Genomic DNA, 14,221 nt, shown 5'->3' with positions numbered 1-14,221 from the left:
ACGTCCACTCCCAAATATCTGAATACGTTCACCTCCTCCATACTCTCTCCCTCCAATCTGATATTCAATCTTTCATATATATATTTATATATATATTTATATATATATATATATATATATATATATATATATATATATATATATATATATATATATATATATATATATATATATATATAAATATATGTGTGTGTGTGTGTGTGTGTATGTGTGTGTGTGTGTCGTGCCGAATAGGCAGAACTTGCGATTTTGGCTTAAATAGCAACGCTCATCTTGCCATATAAGACAAGTGAAAATTTGTGTATTCAATAATTTCTTCAAAATCATTCTGAACCTAACGATAAAAATATATTTCACTGTGTTTGTTTAGTATTAAATTATTGTAAACAAATCTAAATTATATTTAGTTGGGTTAGGCTAAAGTAAATTGTTCTTGTTATAATAAGGTTATGTAAGTTTTCTAAGATCCTTTTGGAGCAAAATTAAAATTTTTTACATTAACATTAATGAAAAAAATATGTTTTTAAACGTATAAGAGAAAATTTTAGACAGGACTAAATTTTAAATGAATTCTTGCTAATTGACCAATTTTACCAATTCGGCACGATATTATATATATATATATATATATATATATATATATATATATATATTATATATTTATATATAGTTATATATATAGATATATATATATATATATATATATATATATATATATATATATATATATATATATATATATTATTTTTTTTATTATCACACCGGCCGATTCCCACCAAGGCAGGGTGGCCCGAAAAAGAAAAACTTTCACCATCATTCACTCCATCACTGTCTTGCCAGAAGGGTGCTTTACACTACAGTTTTTAAACTGCAACAGACCTATTCTCTCATATGTTGGCCCAGATTTACCGGTCACAGCTTATCTGAGTGAGTTGAGCTTATGGCTTCATACTACAGGACCAACAGTGGCTTCAAAACCACCTTATCTTTGATGGACATTGTATGGTGTTTACACTTTAAACAATGAGAAACATTTCCCTTATTGATAGGAACCATGGCTAGGGCTAAAAGTGAGCAGGTTATAGCAATAAATGGAAAAAACAAAATGGAATGACTTATGGAGGAAAGAGCACCACCAAACAATAGCAGCAGGTTGGTGAAGCAACCCCAGAAATTTGAAATTACTCTAACTAAAATTAGTGCCAGATTACTGATAGCCAGATCGGTGATGGCTGACCTGTATCTTGTTTTCCCAGTTGAATTGTTCCCAAAGATGCTGACACCAACTATTTTACTAGCACCATGAACTTTTTGGTTTAATGATTTTTTTTTATAGATAAGAAATAGGACTCCAGTATTTAATGAGTTTCTCAGTGGGTAAGTGGAGGAAGATCCTTCTTCCGTAAGCCATGCATGCCGTAAGAGGCAACTAAAATGCCGAGAGCAAGGGGTTAGTAACCCCTTCTCTGTATAAATTACTAAATTTAAAAAGAGAAACTTTCATTTTTGTTTTTAGGTCACCCTGCCTCAGTGGGATATGGCTGGTTTGTTGAAAAAAAATATATACACATATATACATATATATATATATATATATATATATATATATATATATATATATATATATATATATATATATATATGTATGTATATATGTGTATATATTTTTTTAGTAATATATATATATATATATATATATATATATTTTAGTATATATATATATATATATATATATATATATATATATATATATATATATATATATATATATATATATATATATATATATATATATATATATATATATATATATATATATATATATATATATATATATATATATATATATGTAAGTAGTGGATTTTTCCACTGAGCGACTCCTTCCGGAAAAGGCCTTCCACTGAGCGACTCCTTCCGGAAAAGGCCTTCCACTGAGCGACTCCTTCCGGTTTAGGCCTTCCACTGAGTGACTCCTTCCGGTCTAGGACCAGCAGCTGGAGGGTCACCTTTTCACACCTAGGTGTTACTTCCGGTTTGACCTTGACCTCGCCCTCGAGACTACCTCACCCTTGACCCCCCCAACCAAGACCCCCTTCGCGACCCCCCCGTCGCGACCCCCGTCGCGCCGCGCGCCCGCCCGCGCCCTTCGCGACCCCCCGCCCGCGCGCCCGCCCGCGCCCTTCGTGACCCCGCCTGCGCCTTCTGCTGCGCCTTCTGCAGCGTCGTCCGGATCGCCCACGCGCCTCGAATTTTTTCCGATTTTTTTCGAATTTTTTTGAATTCCATTTTCTTGTGCTCTCCATCTCAGATCAAATTTTTCTCGAAATCAAAGTCTCCATCTCCTTGGATCAAGGGTTTTGAATTTCTCCATCTCCTCGGATCAAATTTTTGAGGTTCCCCCTCTCACTTTCACCCCCATCCCAAAATTTCTCGAAATCAAAGTCTCCATCTCCTCGGATCAAATTTTTGAGGTTCCCCCTCTCACTTTCACCCCCATCCCAAAATTTCTCGAAATCAAAGTCTCCATCTCCTCGGATCAAGGTTTTTGGATTCTCCCCTATGGGGGTTTCGAAAGTCTCCATCTCCCTGGATCAAGGGTTTTGAATTTCTCCAATTCCATGGATCAAATTTTTGGGTACCCCTCCTTTCACCCCAAATTTCCTCGACAATACCAAGACTCGATCTCCTCGGATCAAATTCTTCTCGAAATCAAAGTCTCCATCTCCTTGGATCAAGGTTTTTTGGATTGTCCCTCCTTCCACCCCACCCCCCCAATCCCAAAAATTTCTCAATATTACCAAGTTTTTTGGATTCCCCCCTCTGGGGTTTTTTTCGAAGTTCTCCATCTCCTTGGATCAAGGTTTTTTGGATTGTCCCTCCTTCCACCCCCCCCAACCCCAAAAATTTCTCAATATTACCAAGACTCGATCTCCTCGGATCAAATTCTTCTCGAAATCAAAGTCTCCATCTCCTTGGATCAAATTTTTAAGGTTCCCCCCTCCCACTTTCACCCCCCCAACCCCAAAATTTCTCGATAATACAAGTTTTGGATTCCCCCCTATGGGGGTTTCGAAATTCTTATGATCTCCTCGGATCAAGTTTTTTTCGAAATCAAAGTCTCCATCTCCTTGGATCAAATTTTTAAGGTTCCCCCCCCTCCCACTTTCACCCCCCCAACCCCAAAATTTCTCGATAATACAAGTTTTGGATTCCCCCCTATGGGGGTTTCGAAATTCTTATGATCTCCTCGGATCAAGTTTTTCTCGAAATCAAAGTCTCCATCTCCTTGGATCAAATTTTTGGATTACCCCTCTCACTTTCACTCCCACCCCAAAATTTGTCGATAATACCAAGACTCCATCTCCTTGGATCAAGGTTTTTTGGATTCCCCCCTCTGGGGGTAAGCATTCAAATGAACTCCTCCTATGGGGCATGGTGCTCTCTCTTACTACAGGTCTAAACAAGTGTAACGTCAGTATTCCTCTCATTAATGTGTTTACTCGACGGTCAGTGACGTCACGCGATGACCCCCACACACACAGGCTGAATCTTGTCGACCCTTTTAGTTCAATAAAGTTAATAAGGGGACATAGTAGTGACGTCACACACACAGGTTGAATCATGACGACCCTTTTAGTTCATTAAAGTTAATAAGGGGATATAGTACCTACATCATAGGGAAAACATTTTCACTCTTAACCCAGGTTAATCCAAATAATTTCACATTTTTTTTCGTTAATACCCACAACAATCCAACAATTTCTTTACAACACAAGTCTAGACATTTTTCTCGTTTTAACTATTTCATCTCAGGTCACTCCCCCACGAAGTAACCTCCTCCCCACCCTCCCGAACCCTCACACTCCAACCAACACCTCACAATTTTCACTCATAACCCCTAATTTTTCTCATTTTAACCCTTTTAGTTCATTAAAGTTAATAAGGGGACACAGTACATCAGAAAGTCACTACAACACTTATAACCACTTTTCGATAAATTCACTAGTCACAATTTTACATATTACGAAGTCAATACGCACACACACCTCACTTTGAACACCTTCAAAACACTCTCTTAAATCATTTGAATACTCACAAAAATACCTTTATACATTTCCAAACAACACTGAAACACTTCCAAAATAACATTTTGAATACTCCCAAATAAGATTTGACAGCTCTAATTTATCTGCACTTACACATTTCATTAAATTACAACTCATCCCTCCAAACTCCTCCCTCAGTCTCCAGACTTCACAACATTATCACAAAAACTAACTCAATCACTTTACTTTGAACATCACCAAAAAAAACACTGAAATACTCCAAAACATCATTCGAACACCCCCAAAATCACCTCTGAATACTCCCAGAACACCTTCATAAGTACTCTTGCACATCATTTGAACACCTTCAAAACACCTTTGAACATTTCCAAACAACACTGAAACACTTCCAAAACACCATTTGAGTACTCCCAAATACACCACTGAATACTACTAAAACACCACTGAATACACTCAAAACACCACCAAAATCACCATAAACTAAGATCAACACCCACATCCCACAACACCCACACCCCACAACACCCCACATCACCCACATCCCACAATTTTTTTTTCTCGTTTTAACCCTTTTAGTTCATTAAAGTTAATAAGGGGACACAGTACATCAGAAAGTCACCACATCGCTTACATCCACTTTCGTTAAATTCACTAGTCACAATTTTACATATTACGAAGTTAAATACGCACTTTTACTTTGAACACCTTCAAAACTCTCTCATAAATCATTTGAATACTCACAAAAATACCTTTATACATTTCCAAACAACACTGAAACACTTACAAGACAACATTTTGAATACTCCCAAATAAGATTTGACAGCTCTAATTTATCTGCACTTACACATTTCATTAAATTACAACTCATCCCCACATACTCCACCCTCAGTCTCCAGACTTCACAACATTATCACAAAACTAACTCAAACACTTTACTTTGAACATCACCAAAAAACACCATCAATTGCCTTTAAATACTCCAAAAACATCATTCGAACACCCCCAAATCACCTCTGAATACTCCCAGAACACCTACATAAGTACTCTTGCACATCATTTGAACACCTTCAAAAAACACCTTTGAACATTTCCAAACAACACTGAAACACTTCCAAAAACACCATTTGAGTACTCCCAAATACACCACTGAATACTAAAACACCACTGAATACACTCAAAACACCACCAAAATCACCATAAACTAAGATCAACACCCACATCCCACAACACCCACAACCCACAACACCCACAATTTTTTCTCGTTTTATCTAATTTCATCAGAAAGTCACAACACCCACACCTCCCTTTTTTTTTCTCGTTTTAACTAATTTCATCAGAAAAAGTCACATCAACAACCCACTTATAACGTCTTTTCGGTATCTCTAGTTCGACAACAACACCCACATCCCAAAACACCCACATTCCACATCCCACACACACACACAGACACACACACACACACACACACACCCTAACCTAGCCTAACCTAACTTATCCTAACCTAGCCTAACCTAACATAACCTAGCCTAACCTAACTTAACCTAACCTTTACCTAACCTTTACCTAACTTAACCTAACCTAACCTAACCTTTACCTAACCTTTACCTAACCTAATCTAACCTTGCCTAACCATTACCTAACCTAACCTAACCTATCTTAACCTAACCCAACCTAACCTAGCCGAACCTATCCTAACCTAACCTAAAATATATTGGAACACTTCCAAAATACATTAGAGTACTCCAGAATTACTTTGAACGACTCCATTTTTGGATATTTCCAAATTAGTTTTGAAAACTTTATCGTAAAATCGAACATTATTTTCTTGTTGGTAAACACACTCAATGGTAGAAATATTTACTCGATTTCCGAATAGAAACACTTTCCTCGCTCTGAGAGACTCATTGTGGGTCACCCCTCCCCCCCAACACCACTGGGTAATGCGGTTCACACCCAAGGTAGATTTAAGATAATCATGAACACCTGCGTCAACTCAGGACAGACAGACGCCATGAAATGCGGGTAACATCCAAGGTAGAAAATCATCTCTTTCCAGACCAACTGTCTATCCTAACCTAACCTAACCTAACCTAACCTAACCTAACCTAACCTAACCTAACCTAACCTAACCTAACCTAACCTAACCTAACCTAACCTAACCTAACCTAACTCCATCAATCACCTCTATCCTAACCTAACCTAACCTAACCTAACCCAACCTAACTCCATCAAACACCTCTATCCTAACCTAACCTAACCTAACCTAACTCCATCAAACACCTCGAATACTACCTAACTTAACCTAACCTAACCTTACCTAACCTACCGAACCTAACCTAACCTAACCTAACCTATCCTAACCTGTCCTAACCTAACCTAACCTATCCTAACCTAACCTAACCTAACCTAACCTAACTTATCCTAAGCTAACCTAACCTAACTTATCCTAACCTAACCTAACCTAACTTATCCTAACCTAACCTAACCTAACCTAAAATAACGAACCTAACCTAACTTATCCTAATCTAATCTAACCTAACCTAATCTAACTTATCCTAACCTAACCTAACTTATCCTAACCTAACCTAACCTAACCTAACCTAAAATAACCTAACCTAACTTATCCTAACCTACTCACTTTACTTTGAACACCTTCAAAACACTCTCATACATCATTTGAGACCACCTTTTCTCAATATCTCTCATCCACAACCTTTATCATCTCACTACAGAACAACCCCAAGATTACTTCGAACACTCTCATAAAGCATTTGAGTACTCACATAAACACTTTTGAACATTTCCAAACAACACTGAAGCACTTCCAAAATATCATTTTGATTACTCCCAAATAAGATTTGACAGCTCTAATTTATCTACACTTACACATTTCATTAAATTACATCTCATCCCCCCAAACTCCTCCCTCATTCTTCAGACTTTACAACATTAGCACAAAAAAACTAACTCATACACTTATGACATGAGACATTACCATATCTAACACACTGACTAACTTTGAACCAACTCTGAACACCACTGATCTTCTTCAAAAAATGCTCTGCACATCATTTGAACACCTTCAAAAAACACCATCAAACACCTCCGAATACTCCCAAAAAACACTACTGATTATTACCAAATCATCACGACGACGTAGGAGCCAGAGGAACCATCACCACTCCAACACCACCTACTACACTCTGGCTCCTACGTCGTGATGGATCCGTCGGGGTTAAAACAGCTCTAGGAGATATACGGAATGAATAAGGAAGGAAGTTTTAGGGGTGATGTGTATGTCTTAGTTGGAGGTGAATGTCTTAGATTTGGTGTGTATGTCTCATGTCTTAAATTTGCAATTGAAATGTATAATATGTGGGTGTCTGTGTATTATTTTTTGTGATAGTGATATGTTATAGTGCTCATGTTATGTTATAGATGTTGGTGGAAGTGTTGTGGTATTTTTGTGTATGTCTTATTTTTGTGCGAATGTTTAAAAAATAAGTGTTTTCAGTGATCATAGTAGTTTTCAGATGCATGATCTTAGATTTTTTTTGGTGATCTTGGTGATTAGTGTTGATAGATGGCGGTAAACATGATATGGAATTGGTGATCGTGATTTTTGTGTGAATAATTATAAAAATGTGTGTTTTCTGTGATCTTGGTGGTGGGGTCATAAAATCTGGTAATCGTCTTGGATATAGTGTTCTTAGATAATGTAGGGTACAACAGGTTGAAACAAGGGGGGGGTTAGGTGTGATGTTACCAACCACCAAGTAACACAATGGGAGTGTGACGTCACTGGAGGTGAGCTCGTCGGTCCTGTGAGGTGAGACATCGTGTGTTGGTGGTAGTGAGGTGAGTGCGCTTAGATATTGTCAAATATGATTTTTTTTTTTGTGTGTGTGAAATGTTTATAAAAATGATTGTTTTCTGTGATATTAGTGATTTTGAGGTAAGTGAACATGGGTGATTGTAGTTAGTGATTGTCTTATATTATGAGTGTGTACAAGATATGTTTTCAGTTGATGGTGATCATGTACTAAGTGTTTGCGTATTAGGTTTGTGTTCATGCTTTTTTTTTATGCGCCAAATGGGGAGGGAGTTCTTGGTTATAGTGATTTGAGGGGATTTCTATAAAAAGGATGTTAGATGGTGATGTTAAACTTAGTTTCTGGTGATTTTGACGGTGATTGGTAGTATTCAGTGGTGATTTGGTAGTAATCAGTAGTGTTTTTTGGGAGTATTCGGAGGTGTTTGATGGTGTTTTTTGAAGGTGTTCAAATGATGTGCAGAGCATTTTTTGAAGAAGATCAGTGGTGTTCAGAGTTGGTTCAAAGTTAGTCAGTGTGTTAGATATGGTAATGTCTCATGTCATAAGTGTATGAGTTAGTTTTTTTTGTGCTAATGTTGTAAAGTCTGAAGAATGAGGGAGGAGTTTGGGGGGATGAGATGTAATTTAATGAAATGTGTAAGTGTAGATAAATTAGAGCTGTCAAATCTTATTTGGGAGTAATCAAAATGGTATTTTGGAAGTGCTTCAGTGTTGTTTGGAAATGTTCAAAAGTGTTTATGTGAGTACTCAAATGCTTTATGAGAGTGTTCGAAGTAATCTTGGGGTTGTTCTGTAGTGAGATGATAAAGGTTGTGGATGAGAGATATTGAGAAAAGGGGGTCTCAAATGATGTATGAGAGAGTTTTGAAGGTGTTCAAAGTAAAGTGAGTAGGTTAGGATAAGTTAGGTTAGGTTATTTTAGGTTAGGTTAGGTTAGGTTAGGTTAGGATAAGTTAGGTTAGGTTAGGATAAGTTAGGTTAGGTTAGGTTAGATTAGATTAGGATAAGTTAGGTTAGGTTCGTTATTTTAGGTTAGGTTAGGTTAGGTTAGGATAAGTTAGGTTAGGTTAGGTTAGGATAAGTTAGGTTAGGTTAGCTTAGGATAAGTTAGGTTAGGTTAGGTTAGGTTAGGTTAGGATAGGTTAGGTTAGGTTAGGACAGGTTAGGTTAGGTTAGGTTCGGTAGGTTAGGTAAGGTTAGGTTAGGTTAAGTTAGGTAGTATTCGAGGTGTTTGATGGAGTTAGGTTAGGTTAGGTTAGGTTAGGTTAGGTTAGGATAGAGGTGTTTGATGGAGTTAGGTTGGGTTAGGTTAGGTTAGGATAGAGGTGATTGATGGAGTTAGGTTAGGTTCGGTTAGGTGAGGTTAGGTTAGGTTAGGAATTAGGTTAGGTTATGTTAGGTTAGGTTAGGTTAGGTTAGGATAGACAGTTGGTCTGGAAAGAGATGATTTTCTACCTTGGATGTTACCCGCATTTCATGGCGTTTGTCTGTCCTGAGTTGACGCAGGTGTTCATGATTATCTTAAATCTACCTTGGGTGTGAACCGCATTACCCAGTGGTGTTGGGGGGAAGGGGTGACCCACAATGAGTCTCTCAGAGCGAGGAAAGTGTTTCTATTCGGAAATCGAGTAAATATTTCTACCATTGAGTGTGTTTACCAACAAGAAAATAATGTTCGATTTTACGATAAAGTTTTCAAAACTAATTTGGAAATATCCAAAAATGGAGTCGTTCAAAGTAATTCTGGAGTACTCTAATGTATTTTGGAAGTGTTCCAATATATTTTAGGTTAGGTTAGGATAGGTTCGGCTAGGTTAGGTTGGGTTAGGTTAAGATAGGTTAGGTTAGGTTAGGTAATGGTTAGGCAAGGTTAGATTAGGTTAGGTAAAGGTTAGGTTAGGTTAGGTTTAGTTAGGTAAAGGTTAGGTAAAGGTTAGGTTAAGTTAACTTAGGCTAGGTTAGGTTAGGTTAGGCTAGGTTAGGATAAGTTAGGTTAGGTTAGGCTAGGTTAGGGTGTGTGTGTGTGTGTGTGTGTGTGTGTCTGTGTGTGTGTGTGGGATGTGGAATGTGGGTGTTTTGGGATGTGGGTGTTGTTGTCGAACTAGAGATACCGAAAAGACGTTATAAGTGGGTTGTTGATGTGACTTTTTCTGATGAAATTAGTTAAAACGAGAAAAAAAATGGGAGGTGTGGGTGTTGTGACTTTCTGATGAAATTAGATAAAACGAGAAAAAATTGTGGGTGCTGTGGGTTGTGGGTGTTGTGGGATGTGGGTGTTGATCTTAGTTTATGGTGATTTTGGTGGTGTTTTGAGTGTATTCAGTGGTGTTTTAGTATTCAGTGGTGTATTTGGGAGTACTCAAATGGTGTTTTTGGAAGTGTTTCAGTGTTGTTTGGAAATGTTCAAAGGTGTTTTTTGAAGGTGTTCAAATGATGTGCAAGAGTACTTATGTAGGTGTTCTGGGAGTATTCAGAGGTGATTTGGGGGTGTTCGAATGATGTTTTTGGAGTATTTAAAGGCAATTGATGGTGTTTTTTGGTGATGTTCAAAGTAAAGTGTTTGAGTTAGTTGTGTGATAATGTTGTGAAGTCTGGAGACTGAGGGTGGAGTATGTGGGGATGAGTTGTAATTTAATGAAATGTGTAAGTGCAGATAAATTAGAGCTGTCAAATCTTATTTGGGAGTATTCCAAATGTTGTCTTGTAAGTGTTTCAGTGTTGTTTGGAAATGTATAAAGGTATTTTTGTGAGTATTCAAATGATTTATGAGAGAGTTTTGAAGGTGTTCAAAGTAAAAGTGCGTATTTAACTTCGTAATATGTAAAATTGTGACTAGTGAATTTAACGAAAGTGGATGTAAGCGATGTGGTGACTTTCTGATGTACTGTGTCCCCTTATTAACTTTAATGAACTAAAAGGGTTAAAACGAGAAAAAAAATTGTGGGATGTGGGTGATGTGGGGTGTTGTGGGGTGTGGGTGTTGTGGGATGTGGGTGTTGATCTTAGTTTATGGTGATTTTGGTGGTGTTTTGAGTGTATTCAGTGGTGTTTTAGTAGTATTCAGTGGTGTATTTGGGAGTACTCAAATGGTGTTTTGGAAGTGTTTCAGTGTTGTTTGGAAATGTTCAAAGGTGTTTTGAAGGTGTTCAAATGATGTGCAAGAGTACTTATGAAGGTGTTCTGGGAGTATTCAGAGGTGATTTTGGGGGTGTTCGAATGATGTTTTGGAGTATTTCAGTGTTTTTTTTTTGGTGATGTTCAAAGTAAAGTGATTGAGTTAGTTTTTGTGATAATGTTGTGAAGTCTGGAGACTGAGGGAGGAGTTTGGAGGGATGAGTTGTAATTTAATGAAATGTGTAAGTGCAGATAAATTAGAGCTGTCAAATCTTATTTGGGAGTATTCAAAATGTTATTTTGGAAGTGTTTCAGTGTTGTTTGGAAATGTATAAAGGTATTTTTGTGAGTATTCTAATGATTTAAGAGAGTGTTTTGAAGGTGTTCAAAGTAAAGTGAGGTGTGTGTGCGTATTGACTTCGTAATATGTAAAATTGTGACTAGTGAATTTATCGAAAAGTGGTTATAAGTGTTGTGGTGACTTTCTGATGTACTGTGTCCCCTTATTAACTTTAATGAACTAAAAGGGTTAAAACGAGAAAAATTAGGGGTTATGAGTGAAAATTGTGAGGTGTTGGTTGGAGTGTGAGGGTTCGGGAGGGTGGGGAGGAGGTTACTTCGTGGGGGAGTGACCTGAGATGAAATAGTTAAAACGAGAAAAATGTCTAGACTTGTGTTGTAAAGAAATTGTTGGATTGTTGTGGGTATTAACGAAAAAAAATGTGAAATTATTTGGATTAACCTGGGTTAAGAGTGAAAATGTTTTCCCTATGATGTAGGTACTATATCCCCTTATAAACTTTAATGAACTAAAAGGGTCGTCATGATTCAACCTGTGTGTGTGACGTCACTACTATGTCCCCTTATTAACTTTATTGAACTAAAAGGGTCGACAAGATTCAGCCTGTGTGTGTGGGGGTCATCGCGTGACGTCACTGACCGTCGAGTAAACACATTAATGAGAGGAATACTGACGTCACACTTGTTTAGACCTGTAGTAAGAGAGAGCACCATGCCCCATAGGAGGAGTTCATTTGAATGCTTACCCCCAGAGGGGGGAATCCAAAAAACCTTGATCCAAGGAGATGGAGTCTTGGTATTATCGACAAATTTTGGGGTGGGAGTGAAAGTGAGAGGGGTAATCCAAAAATTTGATCCAAGGAGATGGAGACTTTGATTTCGAGAAAAACTTGATCTGAGGAGATCATAAGAATTTCGAAACCCCCATAGGGGGGAATCCAAAACTTGTATTATCGAGAAATTTTGGGGTTGGGGGGGGGTGAAAGTGGAAGGGGGGGAACCTTAAAAATTTGATCCAAGGAGATGGAGACTTTGATTTCAAGAAAAAATTGATCCGAGGAGATCATTAGAATTTCGAAAACCCCAAAGGGGGAAATCCAAAACTTGTATTATCGAGAAATTTTGGGGTTGGGGGGGGGTGAAAGTGGGAGGGGGGAACCTTAAAAATTTGATCCAAGGAGATGGAGACTTTGATTTCGAGAAGAATTTGATCCGAGGAGATCGAGTCTTGGTAATATTGAGAAATTTTTGGGGTTGGGGGGTGGAAGGAGGGACAATCCAAAAAACCTTGATCCAAGGAGATGGAGAATTTCGAAAAAACCCCAGAGGGGGGAATCCAAAAAACTTGGTAATATTGAGAAATTTTTGGGATTGGGGGGGTGGGGTGGAAGGAGGGACAATCCAAAAAACCTTGATTTCGAGAAGAATTTGATCTGAGGAGATCGAGTCTTGGTATTGTCGAGAAAATTTGGGGTGAAAGGAGGGGTACCCAAAAATTTGATCCAAGGAATTGGAGAAATTCAAAACCCTTGATCCGAATAGATGGAGACTTTTGAAACCCCCATAGGGGAGAATCCAAAAACCTTGATCCGAGGAGATGGAGACTTTGATTTCGAGAAATTTTGGGATGGGGGTGAAAGTGAGAGGGGGAACCTCAAAAATTTGATCCGAGGAGATGGAGACTTTGATTTCGAGAAATTTTGGGATGGGGGTGAAAGTGAGAGGGGGAACCTCAAAAATTTGATCCGAGGAGATGGAGAAATTCAAAACCCTTGATCCAAGGAAATGGAGACTTTGATTTCGAGAAAAATTTGATCCAAGGAGATGGAGACTTTGATTTCGAGAAATTTTGGGATGGGGGTGAAAGTGAGAGGGGGAACCTCAAAAATTTGATCTGAGGAGATGGAGAGCACAAGAAAATGGAATTCAAAAAAATTCGAAAAAAATCGGAAAAAAATTCGAGGCGCGGGGGCGATCCGGACGACGCTGCAGAAGGCGCAGCAGAAGGCGCAGGCGGGGTCACAAAGGGCGCGGGCGGGCGCGCGGGCGGGGGGTCGCGAAGGGCGCGGGCGGGCGGGCGCGCGGCGCGACGGGGGGTCGCGAAGGGGGGTCGCGAAGGGGGGTATTGGTTGGGGGGGTCAAGGGTGAGGTAGTCTCGAGGGCGAGGTCAAGGTCAAACCGGAAGTAACACCTAGGTGTGAAAAGGGGAGACTCCAGCTGCTGGTCCTAGACCGGAAGGAGTCACTCAGTGGAAGGCCTAAACAGGAAGGAGTCGCTCAGTGGAAGGCCTTTTCCGGAAGGAGTCGCTCAGTGGAAGGCCTTTTCTGGAAGGAGTCGCTCAGTGGAAAAATCCACTACTTATATATATATACATATATATGCAAAACAACCACTGTGAAAGAGAACTGAAATTCCAAGTGCTTCGTGACTACTCACATTGTCAAAAAACTATGAAAGTAATACAACAAAGGAAGGCAATTAAAGGGCTTAGACTACACCTCACCGTCAACTCCCACAACAAAGAAACACCTGGCGCGCGACAATACCGGACTCATAAGAAAAGAGGAACACTGCAGTAGGTCCGCTGGTGGAAATAAATGGTATAAAATACCGACACAATGGAAATATAAACACAAATGCAGTATAATGTGATCCTTTATTGACAACGTTTCGCCCACACAGTGGGCTTTTTCAAGTCACAAACAGATCCGCAGGTCCAACTAGACAGGTCCTCACGACATCCCACTAACAAAATATTCTACCCAGGAAATAAGGTTTATTATTTGTCCAATGTATTATTAAACTCTAACCAAATTTTATTAATTATAAATGAGTCTAATTTATATAAACCTAAGGAAATATTCATATTATTTTCAAAACTGCTTTTTATGAAACAAAATTCAAT

The 14,221-nt window shown here is 38.5% G+C and overlaps 1 protein-coding gene across 1 annotated transcript in view; it reads right to left on the bottom strand.

Moving 5' to 3' along the window:
* The window catches only part of LOC138853994 (lachesin-like), a 384,143-nt gene that overhangs the window by 360,684 nt on the left and 9,238 nt on the right, over positions 1–14,221 (bottom strand). The window lies entirely within an intron of this gene.

The sequence above is a fragment of the Cherax quadricarinatus genome, chromosome 45 (genome assembly GCF_038502225.1).
Source record: "Cherax quadricarinatus isolate ZL_2023a chromosome 45, ASM3850222v1, whole genome shotgun sequence".
Classification (NCBI taxonomy): domain Eukaryota; kingdom Metazoa; phylum Arthropoda; class Malacostraca; order Decapoda; family Parastacidae; genus Cherax; species Cherax quadricarinatus.
This window is presented reverse-complemented; position numbering and strand designations above follow the sequence as displayed.